This window comes from Plectrocnemia conspersa, unplaced genomic scaffold, assembly GCF_051122295.1.
Source record: "Plectrocnemia conspersa isolate PC_06_02 unplaced genomic scaffold, ASM5112229v1 ptg000003l, whole genome shotgun sequence".
Lineage (NCBI taxonomy): Eukaryota > Metazoa > Arthropoda > Insecta > Trichoptera > Polycentropodidae > Plectrocnemia > Plectrocnemia conspersa.
The window spans coordinates 26,634,312-26,649,186 of NW_028277167.1; positions in this window are offsets into that span (position 1 = coordinate 26,634,312).

Consider the following 14,875-nt stretch of genomic DNA (forward strand, 5'->3'; position numbering starts at 1 on the left):
AATTCATCATTTATCTATTAGTAATATGTTAGCTGATTCTTATTATTTGTTATATGTATAATAATTGATTTGTAATAGTTAATACGAAATGTTTTTATTTAGTACAAAAATAAATACTTTTCTGTTACTAGGGAACATATTTTTAATATTATTTGTGGTTAAAATTAATTTTTGTTTTTTTTTTGATGAATGTTGTCTTTAAATATCATGTTTACCATAAAATATTATATTCTTAATAATAATTATATGTATAAAGGGCAATTAGCAAATGTCTCAATTATTATGTTTCAAATATAACGACTATTATACATAAATTGTTCTAGGTCTTTGTAGCTATTGCTGAAAAAATCATTGTGTTTGTGAAGCTCGCTGAAAAAAATGGATGGCTTGTGTATGGGAGGCGTTCTCGAGCGCTGACGTTCTGGCCACAACGGCGCAAGGATAAGGGACGCAATCTGAGGTATGTTTATCCCATGAGTTACGCGAGTTTACGTGGTTTAGAAAATCAAACATCGATTTATTTTATGATAACGCTTTTTCTCAGAAAGACATTGGGCTTTTATTATATTAATATTGTCACTTTACTAGATTTTTATTAAAAAAATTTGCATGGCGCACGTTAAACTCTTTAATTTCATCACGAGTCTCAAACGATAACTTTTACTCAAGTCTCCTTGGATTTGCAAATGCGCACATATCATTACAGTCGGACGCAAAAAATCGCACATGCGTATTTATCTGCAATTATTCGCGAATTAATCGTCGAAGTCTTCATTTTTGCTAACAACGATAGAAAAAAAATCTCGACTGACGCAATGTTTCGCCACAGTAGCTGTACCAATTTCTTGGATCGAAGGTGTGGTTTTGATCTTTGGTAGAAATACCTATAACTTCCACTTTGCTGGTGAACATTTTCCGTTGCGGTTTATCGAGTGGAAAACTTTAATGCGACTGGATTTTCCGTTTTTTGCTGTTCAAATCGAATAGAGAATAGAACAAATTTTATGATTCATAATGATGATGTTGAAATATATGTACATGATACAAATCCATATTTAATGGAACAATAATTTTGCAATATTGATTCGTGTGCTATTTTTTTTAAAAGCAATTGCATATAATTAATAACAATAAAACATAGAAAAGTGTGCGTTGTTTTTTGATCCAAAGTTCAATTTTGAGCAATTGTTTTATTCACACTTGCAAAATTTTTAATTAAAATCGTTTTTACAATATTACGATTGTGTCATTTTTATTATGTAGCTATGAATTATTTTATTTTGTTATAAGATTAATATATTTATATTTTTCATATTTTTTATTTGAAAGATAACAAACAAAAGCTGACGCCTTTGCTAACTATTTTGAAGAAGTCTTCAAACCCAATGAAATTAAAACACAGGAAACTGCCCTTTTATAAATTACCTTACGGAAATGTACTATTGTTATTTTTACCCATTAAAAACAATCGCCAAAAGTGACCACCTAGCAATTTCACTTTTAAGTCGAGAACATATTTTGAGGGTGTGTCAAAGAAGTGATGCAATTCGCCCACAACATCCTTATCTGCGATTCACCATAGCTGTTTCAAATTAGCAATATAAATTGTGTTTTTCACCCTCAAAGGACCAATTATAGTTAATTTAGCTGTTAATAAAAAATGGCAAAAAAGGCAAGTGAAGCTCGTGTAAATATGTAACAGTATCAGAATCGCACTGAAATATGTACCAGCTCTTGCATTGGTTTATGATCCTTGATTGTTAAGTACATCCTCTCGGCGACTCGTTTCAAAATCCCGTTTTATACTTTGGGTGGTCTATTTTTGTGTATTATATTATTAGCATTTTTGTAAAAGTTTATCTCTCATTTTTTCGAGATTTACCATCTCACATATTTTACCTGTTTATTGGGTATTTTTAAAATCTCGCAATAAATTTATTTACATCCTTTATAATATAAATTTTATATGTATAATAGAAGATTTATATTATATCGAGTATTAAGGTGTTTGCTGTTATGTTATTGATCCGTATTATATTTTTAAATGAGGAATATTGGCAATATTAGATTTTCCTGTTGGTGTGGGTAAGAAAAAATATTGTGGTAATTCCAAATTCCATGAAATGACGAGAGATTAGAATATAACTCATCATCTCAAGTATTACAAAAAACGAGAGGTAAAAATCTGATTGTGTCAAAATTTCGTCAAATCCATTACATTTTTTCTCATTGTATGCATATGTATTGTATGATTTATGAATGTAAGGATAAAAAACAATGTTATTCATCCACTTGAGTTGCATAAGGTAAAAAAATGTGAGCTTTTGAAATCTCAAATACCTATTATACTTCAGGTGCTTATACTTCTTGTATTTGTTATTCGGTAATGCTTTATTGTATTGTTTATCATTATTATTAATAAAAACAGTTCCATAGAACAGTCCACAGCTCGTCGCCAAGAGTCTCGATGAATACTCGCCTTTTCAAGGTCGACGCGTGTTCTTTACGAAATTAAACTTTCTCAAAGTGCTCCCATTACGAGACCGGAATTCCTCTTTACTCTTTCGTAACACCAAATCGGCTCAATTGTTCGTATTATCACCGAGGAAAAATTACCAAGATGACGCAACCTTCGCTACCGCATACGGATAGTGTTAATTTTTACTCCGCAATAAGCAAACAACCACTTCCAAGAGTGTCGGTTTCCATCAGATGCCACTGGATAAACACACAATTATTTTTATCTCATATCATCTATTCTTGAAACTCGTCCCACTTATTCTGCGGTTTGACTATTGATTTATCGGTTGGATATTTCTATTGTATATAAGTCATGAGCCGGATCCGGCTCGTTGCGCGTTAAAATAATATTGTTTTACTATTCTAAAATATTTTATCCTAAAATAAATTTGATGTTTTTTTTAAAGGCTATCCACCTCTATTTTTTTCAATACAAGTTTTATGTATACGATAAATCTTAGTAAAAGAGATTGGTATTATAATCTCTTACTCATAAAAAGTTGATTATGTTTAGCGTTCACTGTTATAATGACACATTGGGTTGTATATATATATATATATAAATTAGCATTTCAACTTGTTTTAAATAATCATAAATTTGTTACTGTATATTTATTTATAAATAAACAGACTTTTTAAGCATTGCCTAGAATCATACGCTACGTTAATGTGAATTGGTAAAAACCATTATTTTTATTTTTTTAAATTAATATAAATAAATTATTTTTATATAAACAACAATCATATCTAGAAGCAACTCAACTCAACTTTTTTCTTTGTTTAAATATTTATTGAAAAAAAGCTTGCATTTTAGATATGCTTAAATATTTTTATTGCAGTCGCTATAATATTAAAAATATGGTTATAGTACCGAAGTTATTTTAAGACAAAAGTTTCTTCACATTTTTATTAACCTAAGTTCTGCCAAAACAGCACACGGTCCATCAGGACACTGATAATATCGATCACCCGAGTCACAGCTAGCTCGTAGATTTTCTAAATCATAGCAGTAAATATCGCATTCTATTTATATAGCTAAAAAATATATATTGCTACAAAATATTAAAAATATATAAAATTTTATTTATAAGATATGTATAATATATTAAAAATACCAGAGATCACATAAAATTCATAGTGCTAATGATTATAATGATTCTACTGTGATTCATTGCCATCAGCATATAGCAATATTTGTGTAAGAATTATTTATGTTTGAGTCTCAAATATTAAAGAATATGCAATTAGGTATTATAAATGAATCGACAGCTTTGAGATGTATACCGAATTATCCACTTAAATATTAAAGAGAGGTAGTGTCGTTAGTTGAAAGTAGAATCAACAATTCCATTTGGTGCTGATTGGGGTCGGTCGACGAGAAGATTTATGTCGTCTTGAATCTTCGCATAAGTTTCGATTCAATAGTAAACGCGTAGCTCACAGTACAAAAGTTGACGAAAAAGTGGACTGCGCATAATTGTCATTTATCTCATGATTTTTTACAAACAGGTGTAAGATTTAAATTCCGAATTTTATAAATCCTACTGCAAGGTATAAAATAATTACCCAAAAAGTTTTTTTATTATACTGTTATTATATAGAATCAGGGATGTCATTTCAGACTTTTTTAAGGTGGGAGTGGGGGTTGGGGTAGGGAGTGGGGCAATATTTTTTTATGATATGTTTTTCATTAAGATTTATTATATGACATGCATTTTTCAAGGACGGGAAAATAATCCCACCTGCCCCTCCTAAATGACGTTCCTTCATAGAACGCGGTTGTTTTTTTTATATTTCGTGGAATTGCATTGATTCTTAGCAATGTGGTAATATTGACTTAAACAATGAATGGTTCTCTCATAATCGATTTGTCACAATGTAAATTTTAAATTTCTGATAATAATTCACCAAAAAAGAATATGTAACTGAGAGTAAAATGCTAGCAAGGGTATTTATGGAAGCATCAATATTTATTATTGAAAATATCCAGAAATCAATTTTTACTACAATGAAGTATGCTGTTGTATACACTCAAATATTTAGCGCCCATATCAGTATATACATGGTGTTTCTTAAGGCACAGTTTAATTAGTTATAATAAAACATTTCAGTAAAATCAATGACGACAAATTTTAGAAGTAACAGTAAGCAATGAGTTTTTGAAGTAGCAAAGAGATAAAAAGCATACAAAGCAATTTCTAGAAACAATATCATAAAACAGAATTTTTATTTTAATCAAATTATTCAATGTTTGTATCATTCCTAAACACTTATTTTGGATTTTAATATCCTTAGCAATAGCATTATTAGACAGTTGCACTACTTTACTACACATTTCATTCTTAGCGCAAAATGTAATGCAAATCCTTTGTACCGTATTTTTTAAAATAAAAAAATCGTGACAAAATGCCTCTGTCAAACACAAACTACGCGTCCAATATGACTGGCAATTTACCACGCATATCAAAAGTGTTTATGTTGCATATATATTTTTGTTATTAATATACAATATATTCACATTAGAAATACCTTTAGATATTAGTATCTACCGGTGCAAACTGCGGTCGGATGTAATGCGGAAACTGGTACTCGCAACCGACTCCATATTATTACTTGATACTTCTAGATATACATACTATGATGTGTACTTAACGCCCAGTTTCCCGTCTTTATCGACTGGTTTCTCAGTCAAGATATTATGAAACTCTCCGATTGAAACGTGAATATTCCGATAAAATTGAAGATGACTCTCTGGCATCCGATTACCGACCATAATAACGAACATCATAATAATTGCGAATGACATAACAGTATCAACTAGCTAGAATAATATAAATAAATATGTATTATTATTATAAGATGTAATTTCTTATATAGAGTTTGCGCAGTGAACAGTAGCTTCAATATCATGGGCTAAAAATAACATTTTAATTGAATCGAAATGATATAATAATAACTATGATATTTGCTATTAATAATATTTTATTTGAGTTGTTAAATTTACAATGTCTCTCATTTTTTTTAATGTTTAGTCAATTAGCTTGAATTCTAGACATTGAGAAAAAATTAAAAAAGCCTATACATATATATACTATACTTATAAAAAAGAATATTTCCAGAAAATTGTATGTCGAGTATTAAATTACTCAATTTGAGTCGTTCATATACAAAAATGTTTTTTTTTCTAAATTATTTATTAAAAATGGTTTTCTTTGGCTATTATTTTACCTAATGGTTATGTTATTAAAATTAATGTATGTACATTTTCATTAAACACTAAAATTATAATGATACAAATTTAAAATTAGCTCAAATTGCTGTTAAACTTTAGTTATTGTCTTCTATGTGTTATTTTATATTGCAGTGAATATTAGTCAGAAACACAAATATTTTATTGTTTGTTTAAAGAAATAAAGCTTTAAAATAATAAGAAATCACATTTATATTTATATAAATCTTCAGCAATATCCCATGATTCGATTTCTTCAGATATTTCCGGCAAACTTATATTTATATCTATTGTACAAGAGATTTATTATTATATTAAAGATCTTCATTAATACACTGCTTATTACAAAACTGACTACATTATTGAAAATGCTATTTTATTCCATAAAAATGTTACGTTTTGCGGCATTAACCCTTTGGTTGCCGAAATCAAATATATTGGTTTTTGTTATTTTGGCAAGATCCGATGTTTTAATCGAAGAAAAGTCAGATACATTTTCATTAGCTTTATGAGTGAATAAAAATTTTTCCAAAGTAATATTTTTTAAAATATTATGTAGTACATCGATATTTTGATAGTCAACAGAGTGTTAAATCAAAAGACTATCAAATATATATTTCTCAACGCATTCTTTCAATAATGCCATAAAACTTCATTAAAATATTCGCTAATAAGCCGCAGCATATCAAAAGCGGACTGCCACCGGGACTTCGTCCTTGTTTGATTAGTTAATACTTAATAGGTAAACTAGTATTTTTACTCTTGATGATTTTCTTTTAATTTGGCAAAAACGATCATTGATTGGTTATTTAAAGAAATATATTTAACACTTACCTAATGTAAATCTCAGCGTATTTTTCAATTTATTTTTGTATTAAGTCTTCCGTTGTAAGCTGACAGGCGTAAGACCAATGCGTTACAACGGGGTAAATCTGTAAATATGTTTAAATTAATATTTTTTGCATATTAAGCAAAACAAAAAAATATATTGCTTACATTTCAATTAAATTTTAACTTTGCCCATTTCAGAATTAAATTATTATCTAATCTGATACAAATATGTATGCTTTACCGTTCGCTAATCAACCGCAGCATATCAGAAATGGACTGCCGCCGGGACTTCGCTCTTGTTTGATTAAGCCCATACAGAAGACACCATCGGTGATATGTCAAGTAATTGGCAAGTATGCATTTATATAATAAACCACCATGACAGACAATTTAAAAAACATTATTGATACCCAAAAGAGGCAAACATATGTTCATGTGAATTCAATTACTAGAGTGAGTAGTTAAGTGACCGAATTTAACATCTGGAATCATTTTATTAAATATAGGAGAAAATGTTTATTATTTCCCTTGCGGTTAACTTTATGATTTATTCACTGCTCTATGTGCTTATTATATATATATTTTTTAAAACCTTTTGGAGAATAATCTTAGTTACCTAATAATATATACGAGTAGTAAAAGTCTATGACTAATACCTCAAAGACTTGGGCTTGAATCCTATACGAGCGCTATAGTTTTTAAACTATTATCGTGTATTAGAGATCAGAATTATTTAGGTTTTCCTAGATTTTCCTAGTCTCATAGATGAATATCGTGCTCAATTATTTGAAATAAAAAATAGTTTGTAACTAATAACACATTTCACTGATTTATAAAATTTGTTTTTATTCTGATGTTTCACATTAGGCTCTATTTTTTTGCAACTTAAGTTTTATTAACTATTAAATAAAAATAAATCATACTAGCACTACATCCTATAGATAGATATTTCTTAGAATGTGTCTCACTTGCGTAAAAACCTTGATTCATCATTAGAGCATCACAAAAATGATCTTGTACGTATATACAAATGTCAAGTTCAATTGAAATAATTTACATTCTTAAATAATGCATGATAATTAAATGAAACCACAACGGAACTGATAACAATCTATACCCTTGAAACATACGGATAAGTAATTTTTCAATGGTGATAGTTATTTTATATACATATCATTACTTTGATTCGTAACCAAGTATTGGTAATGATACTTGGGAAAACCCTCTTATGAATCTTATGAATCTTGATTTTTTAATACAAAAAAGCATTAAGGAAAAAGCTTAGGTTAAAATGAACGAACGATGACCGCAAATTTTTTTTGAAAGGGTCACGATTTCTTTAATATTTATTTTGATGAAAAAAGCATTATATAATACCTGATCAGGAAGAGTGTTGTGATTTATGCAGTGTTTTTATTATTTTTAAATTCTGAAAATACACCATGTTGAAATATATTTTATACAAATAAATCACGTAGCTGTAGAAAGTAAAAATAGAAAATGCACACTGCTGTAAAAAATATAGTTGATATAAAACAATGAGTTGAAAATTCATATTACGTACCTGAATTTCAATTATGATTCAAAAGCAACCGAGTGAAAAACGCAGTGACAGAAATGCAAAAACACTGTTTTTATTGAATCTTTAATGATGATAATTAGATATAACAATAGTAGAGTGGAATTTTAATGAGTGCTCTATAATTGTTAAATTCACGTGAAGTTTACAATTATCTCATTTAATATTGTTACTGCAATTGGATACATGTCATGTAATTAGATATATTTTTTATTATTACAGTCAATTTAAAAATATTATGTTAAACCTAACATGATGACATTGACCAGTTCATTTTTAATCATATTATTTTGTAATACACAAAGAAGACTCTAAACAAGATTTTTTTGTAACAATTTTGAGAATTGCTGAAAGTTTGTTGTGTATGATTCACTAGAGACAACCATATTTAGTATAACTTGTGATCTTAAATCAATACGAAAAATAACTAAAGGAGGCCCTTTCGTAATGTAAATTTATAGTTAGAAATACTCAAACGATTACATACATTACCTTCCAAAGTACTCAAAAATCAAATCTTTGCTCATTGCTGTTTTTGCGTTTATAAATGACATAAAAATAGCAGTTGTTCGCATGGACTTATACGACGATGATAAATATCCATTGAAGCGAATACTTATTCTTCATTTCTTGCTTCGTGCTAGAGATAGGCTTCGGTAAATTGTTTTCCGTTCAGCATTGCTAAACATTTTCTAGAAAGCTAGACCCTAGAAAATTTCACTACGTATTGTAGGAATTGATTTTAACAAAGAAAATTTAAAAAATTCTAGAACGTGTTTATTTATTCTTTAATATTATTATTATATCATTCTTAGTAGTTTCCATAAAATATATTATACTTAGGCTAGCGTTTTTTTATTTGAATAATTTTTATATATTGCTATTTTTGCTAGAATAGTTAATGATGCGCAGCGTTGACATTTAATCTGTTACTTTGTTTCGATTAATTACTATCTAATGCCTGCACTACACTCTCTGGAAGTTGGCCAAGATTAGACAAGGGTTACTTCGGTCGAGTTCGGTTCTGTCCGCTCTAAAATCTCTCGGAAGTTGTCCAAGGTTACCGAGAACGGGAGGTAAAGTGGAGGTAATTCAGTTGACTTGGCCAGCTTCGAGCGCTTCCGAACATTGTCGGCATTATTTCCGAGTCAAAGGGACCGAAGTCAGAGCTGCTCTTTCGAGCGCGAGCGATGAGATACTTCTCCTTTCGCTCTCTCGCGTGTTAAGTGACGATAGTGAGAGAGATAATGATATGGTTTTTCGCAAACTGAGATAGAACGAGTAACTCGGTTCAATTTCAGTATGCGCGTAGGCATCCTATGGTTAACACGCATGTCATGCACTGCATCGTAGTCACGTGGTCAAGTTATAATGCCACATGCTTATAGGGGACTTCGACATACTCTTACTGACATCTTTGAATATTTTAGGGCACCAAAAGGGATTAATTATATTTTTGAAAGTATATTCTTGTAACAGATTTTTTTTTTATTTTTTAGATTAAATTAAGACCATCGTGGCCTAACAGGTTACCCTAATGCGCCACGATGGTCGAAAACAAATTTTAAATTTATAAAACAAAAAAAAAAACGTATATACCTATACATAAATAGAACAATACTTAAAAATAATAAACATAACAAAAAATTATAAAATATCAAAATTAAATGAGACAAACTGGATCAGCTCCTTGTAGCTAACATTAAACAGGTCAATATGTAATGCAAGCGTATTAAGGAGCCGTATGGCCACAGCTATAGGCGAGTCGGCAAGTGCGGATGTCCTAGCCCTAACTGCCATCAAAAGAGGTCTCGATCGTGATTCTCGAAAATGTTCCGGAACCCAAAACTGGAATTCCTCGAGAATAGCTGGATTGTCGACAGCACCTTTTAGTAGTTTGAAAAAATGCTTAGCGACATACAGCTTTCTGCGAGAATTCAGCGAATCATATCCCGATATCGTTATTTTTTTTTTCATATGAAATTAAATAATTAAAAAATAATTAGAGGTACATGATTTTGTTAAAAAAATCCGTTTCGAATATCCTTATGTATTTTCCTAGATCGGTTTATATAAATATCACATCATAACGAATTCTTATTTAGAATCGTTGGCGACAAATTCTAGGATAGTCACACCTTTATGCCTTATGGCATTTTGCAAAAGCCGACAAAGATTTTGCGTAAATTGAATATTTACGACCGTAAAGTTTTCACTGATATTGTATTGGTGAGTGCCCACACAAACCTAATAAAATGACAATTTAAAAATTGCGATTATTTGTCACATTTTTCGATCGCGCGCAAATATGCCAGCTGTACGTGACAGAAGCCGCCATCCGTACGTCATTCATAAACGTCATCACGGCATATGAAATTTGTGGCAGTGTGGTCGCTTACTCGAAGTCGTAGGTCTCGGCTGACTTCAGTTGTAACTTCGGTTCGGACAACTTCCAGAGAGTGTAGTGCAGGCATAACATGGTCGAAAAAGTCTTCTCAGATTTATGGGTAGTCAAAAATATTGACAATAATTTATTAGCATTGAAACTTAGTGATAGGTATTCTTATTTCAGTAATATCCAAAATCGAAATTGACGTGCTTTTAACTCTTTAGGGCGTTTCTATTAAGACGATTGGTCTTTTATTTTGCTTTCAAAACCATACACATATGATTCATCACATGTTATGACACATTGGAGCAATTCTCGTTTGAGTCGTCTTCGACTTTAAAATGTTTTGAATTAAATAGGCTGTTACCCAAAATATCAGTCAAAATTACTTTGCATTAACTGTAAGCGGAATAAAGATTTTTGTCAATCCTAATAATAATGATTTTTTTATTATATATTAAAACAACAATTAATTTTATAGTTTATGTTCTTTGTTAAAACTATATTGCCCCATTGAAGGCATTTTTTTGTAACACTACACAATCAATAACACTAATGAAGTTTCAGTAATGATCATTATAATCACTAGCTAGAAAAGCTAAATTTTCTTTAGTCGATTTTAAATTATTTACATTGATAAGATTGCTGCTCCGATATTGACGTGCTGTTAAAGAGTTGTTTCGTGTGTAATAGCATAACGTTAGATAGCACTGGTAATGACTTCGATACATAGATCACGACATATGTCTCTAGGCGAACATACCACAGAGAATTTATAATGTTTCGTAGCATTTATTTTAGAATCTTACAATCATTCTAATGTGGCACTGTTTGGCACATACCTAGAGTTGTATGCCTTATGCTTAAAGTGGTTTCAGGATTTGATTTACAGTTCTTCTTATTTTCTATGTTTTTTAGGGGTCATATTTGGATGTATTTGAAAAGGTGTTGCCATTTAAGAAAATTTGTAATCGATTGGTTTTGTATTTTTATTAATGAAATTGCTATGGACCGTTTTTAATTTATTCAACTACATTTTCCATTTTTTGCTCCAATCAGTGATCATATCAGCAGCTCGTTAAAGTTTTTTGTTCATTATCTCTCGAGCAATCTCCATTCATCGTTTTGATTAGTGGCGTATGGGTTATAGGTGTTTTGGTCCTTTTTGTCGTTGTATAAATTATTAAGGTAATTATTTATTGATTTTTTCGTTTTGATTGTTGTGCTTTATTTTTATCTTTTGATTCCCTGGTTTGATGCCATCTTTTCTTACCCCTCCTATTTTAATTTACCAGTTTTATTATCTCTATTAGTTATTGCTTACTATATTATAGGCGAGTTCTTTAGTAGTTCATTGAATAAGTTTTCAGCTCATTCCTCGAGTTGTTGTTTTGTTTTTATTTTTTATTTTTTTGTTTTAAAGCTGTGATTTCTTCGGTTTTTTTTTATTGAAATGTAATGTACGCATAATGAGTAAAAAATTGTTTCTTGACATGTATTGGGAAAATACTGGTTGTTTTTACAGTAATTATTTATTCTATTCAACCAGATGCTCCCAATATGGAATAACAAACCAAGCTATGTTTTGAACTTTTCTTTATTGATATCGTTCCATCTTGAGATTATATTTTTGTCACATCTGATTGCGCCAGTTCTTCAATTACAGTCATTTATTTACGTACGATAAAATCATAAAAGTAATTAATTGCTATGGTATTGAAATAATGAATTGGTTTGTTGGCATTCCAGATTTTTTAGAAAATGAAACATTTTTTGTTGATCTGCAAACATCTTTCCATTTTGCAGTTGTTGTTGATGGTGCTATTATATCCCCTTCTTCATCTGAGTTTGTTTCATTTCCGATGTCATTATTGTCAAAAATATAATTTTAACTGTCATTATCAGGAGCACTCTCAATTCTCATTCTTTTAGATGCTGCTGGTTGAGTAAGTATAATATAAATAAAAATGTATTGTGGTATTCAGTTAAAATATAAACACATGCTCCGATTGTCACCAAAAACAATACTGATTAAAATCGTGTGCTAACATAATCTTTAAATGTTTCCAGCTGCGCTGATTGTGCAAGTTACCTTTAAAACGAAAAATATTTTATGAACGCGCGAGGTGCGTTGAGCACGGCGTACCAAACTTCTATGAACGCACCAGGCGTGGTCTCAGCACTGTAAGTTTTTAATCTGTTTTTTTGTTGGCTAGTGTTTGTCTGTTTTCTCTTGCTATTATTATTTCACTACTAAATTAAAGTAGTATTGCTATTGCTATTTTCTATAAATTAATAAGTCAAGGAAGTCTGGCATTTTTCTACGATTAGTGGGTTTGTTTATCAATTGTATGAAATTTATAATTGTTTATCGTAGTACTTATTCTTGATCTACAATCTGTGTATTTGGCATTTAAATCCCCACCTTCAATTACTTGAACTTTCTACGAGATTAATCACAATGACCTTTATTTCATAAGCATATGAGCATTTTTCATCATTTGCACCACTGCACTTTATTGTACAGATGGGTTCATTAAATGAACCTATAAATAAATCACATTTCGAGGTATTCACTCATGCTATATAAAGATGAAAAGTTTCAATTTGGTATGTCTCATGTCCCATGTTTCTTCGTTAAAATGGGACACCACCGTGGTAAACCATTTAACAGCTCAAGTCACAAGGTACACGCTAAAAATCAGAGAGGATCAGTTGCATTGAGAAAATATAACGCATACAATCGGGTTTACCATCAAAACCATCGTTTATAATCTGCTTTAGGGGGCAACGAAATTTTTTTCTAAATAGTTCGCCAATCTTTTGTAATTGTTCGTCCCACTGAAAAAGAGCGGACAACAACATCTCCCATGCAGGAGCCAAGTCTAAGTTTTTCCTCTCAGAAGGACTTAAGATTTTTTCAAAGACACTTCTACTAGCTTTTATGCTTGAACATCTGCTTCCGAGTTCAAAGCATCGTTCATGGTACTTTAACCATGAGGAGGCCGATACTTCTGACCAGCGGAGATCGCAGAAACTACCGTATCTCTCTTCTGGTCTAGTTTGACCTTTAGAATCCAAAGTTCAATCCGCACTAAAAACGCCTGGAGCCTACGGACGTACCAACGAAAAACATGTCCTAATTTTTTTATTAGAAAAGCTTGTCTTAAAAAAATAAAAATCTTGCCACAAATCTGGATACTACTATAAACGTTAAAATTTAATGTTTTATTATTATTCAAATTAAAAATTGCATAGCGTGATAAAATGCGACGTCAAGCACAAGCTATGCGTCCAATATTTTTATACTATGATTGTACTAGTAGAACATACATACATATATATTTAGGGCATATAAATACCAGGCTTAAATTAATTACCCGGTTCACGGGTATTTTCCATTACTTAACCGTGTACCCGGTTCGGTTCCAGGTAATTTTTGTTCAGTATGATATACTGATACAGAGAAATAATGAGCTAAATTGCATTGAAATATTTAAATAAAAATTGTTCACATCTCTTGCTAGCGGTGCTAACCATCAACCGATAGATATCGGGCAAGGCGCTAACGTTCATAAATCAATGACGGAAAATAATATAAAGTAAGATGTGTATATTTTTTGCAAATGCTTGCATTTTAATTTTTTTGTTAAACGGAAAATATTTGAGGATGCTGAAACGAAATGTGTCATTGTGAAACAATACTTTCAAACTGTTAAATAGGGATTTCCTGTCCCTTTTCGATACACCGTTCTTACTAATTTTTCATCTCGAAAATTGTTTGAGATATATTTCATATGGAGAAATCTTTTATAATATTGAAATTAAAACCTATCGAAAATAACAGGTTATTTTTAAAACATGCGGGTACCCGGCTCGGAAGCTCTAGATGTATCTATTTAAATTATTATAATATTCAAATCTGTTTATCTTAAAAGTACTGAGACTTGATTTCCAGAAATCCAATATTTTTAATTGACCCTACGAGAGAATAATTCAACTGGTTGAATAAAATATTTGCAGAGATATATATCTTGCGAATTTCGTACAGGGAATTAAAGAACTTTCTAATTGGATAGTCAGAAATTCATTTCATAGTATCTACATGTACTCCTATGTCAGTAGAAAAGCAATGAAGTAATTCGCTTAAAAATATAATAAGTGATAAGATGTACTACTTTTAATTTGATTTATGAGTTAACAATGGATCCACAAATCAAATTTATTCGTTTCTGTTAAAGCAATTAATCAAAAGTGGCACACAATATCCATAGCCAACGAAAGTGGCACATTTCCTATACATACAATTTTTGTTGCTTTTGCACAG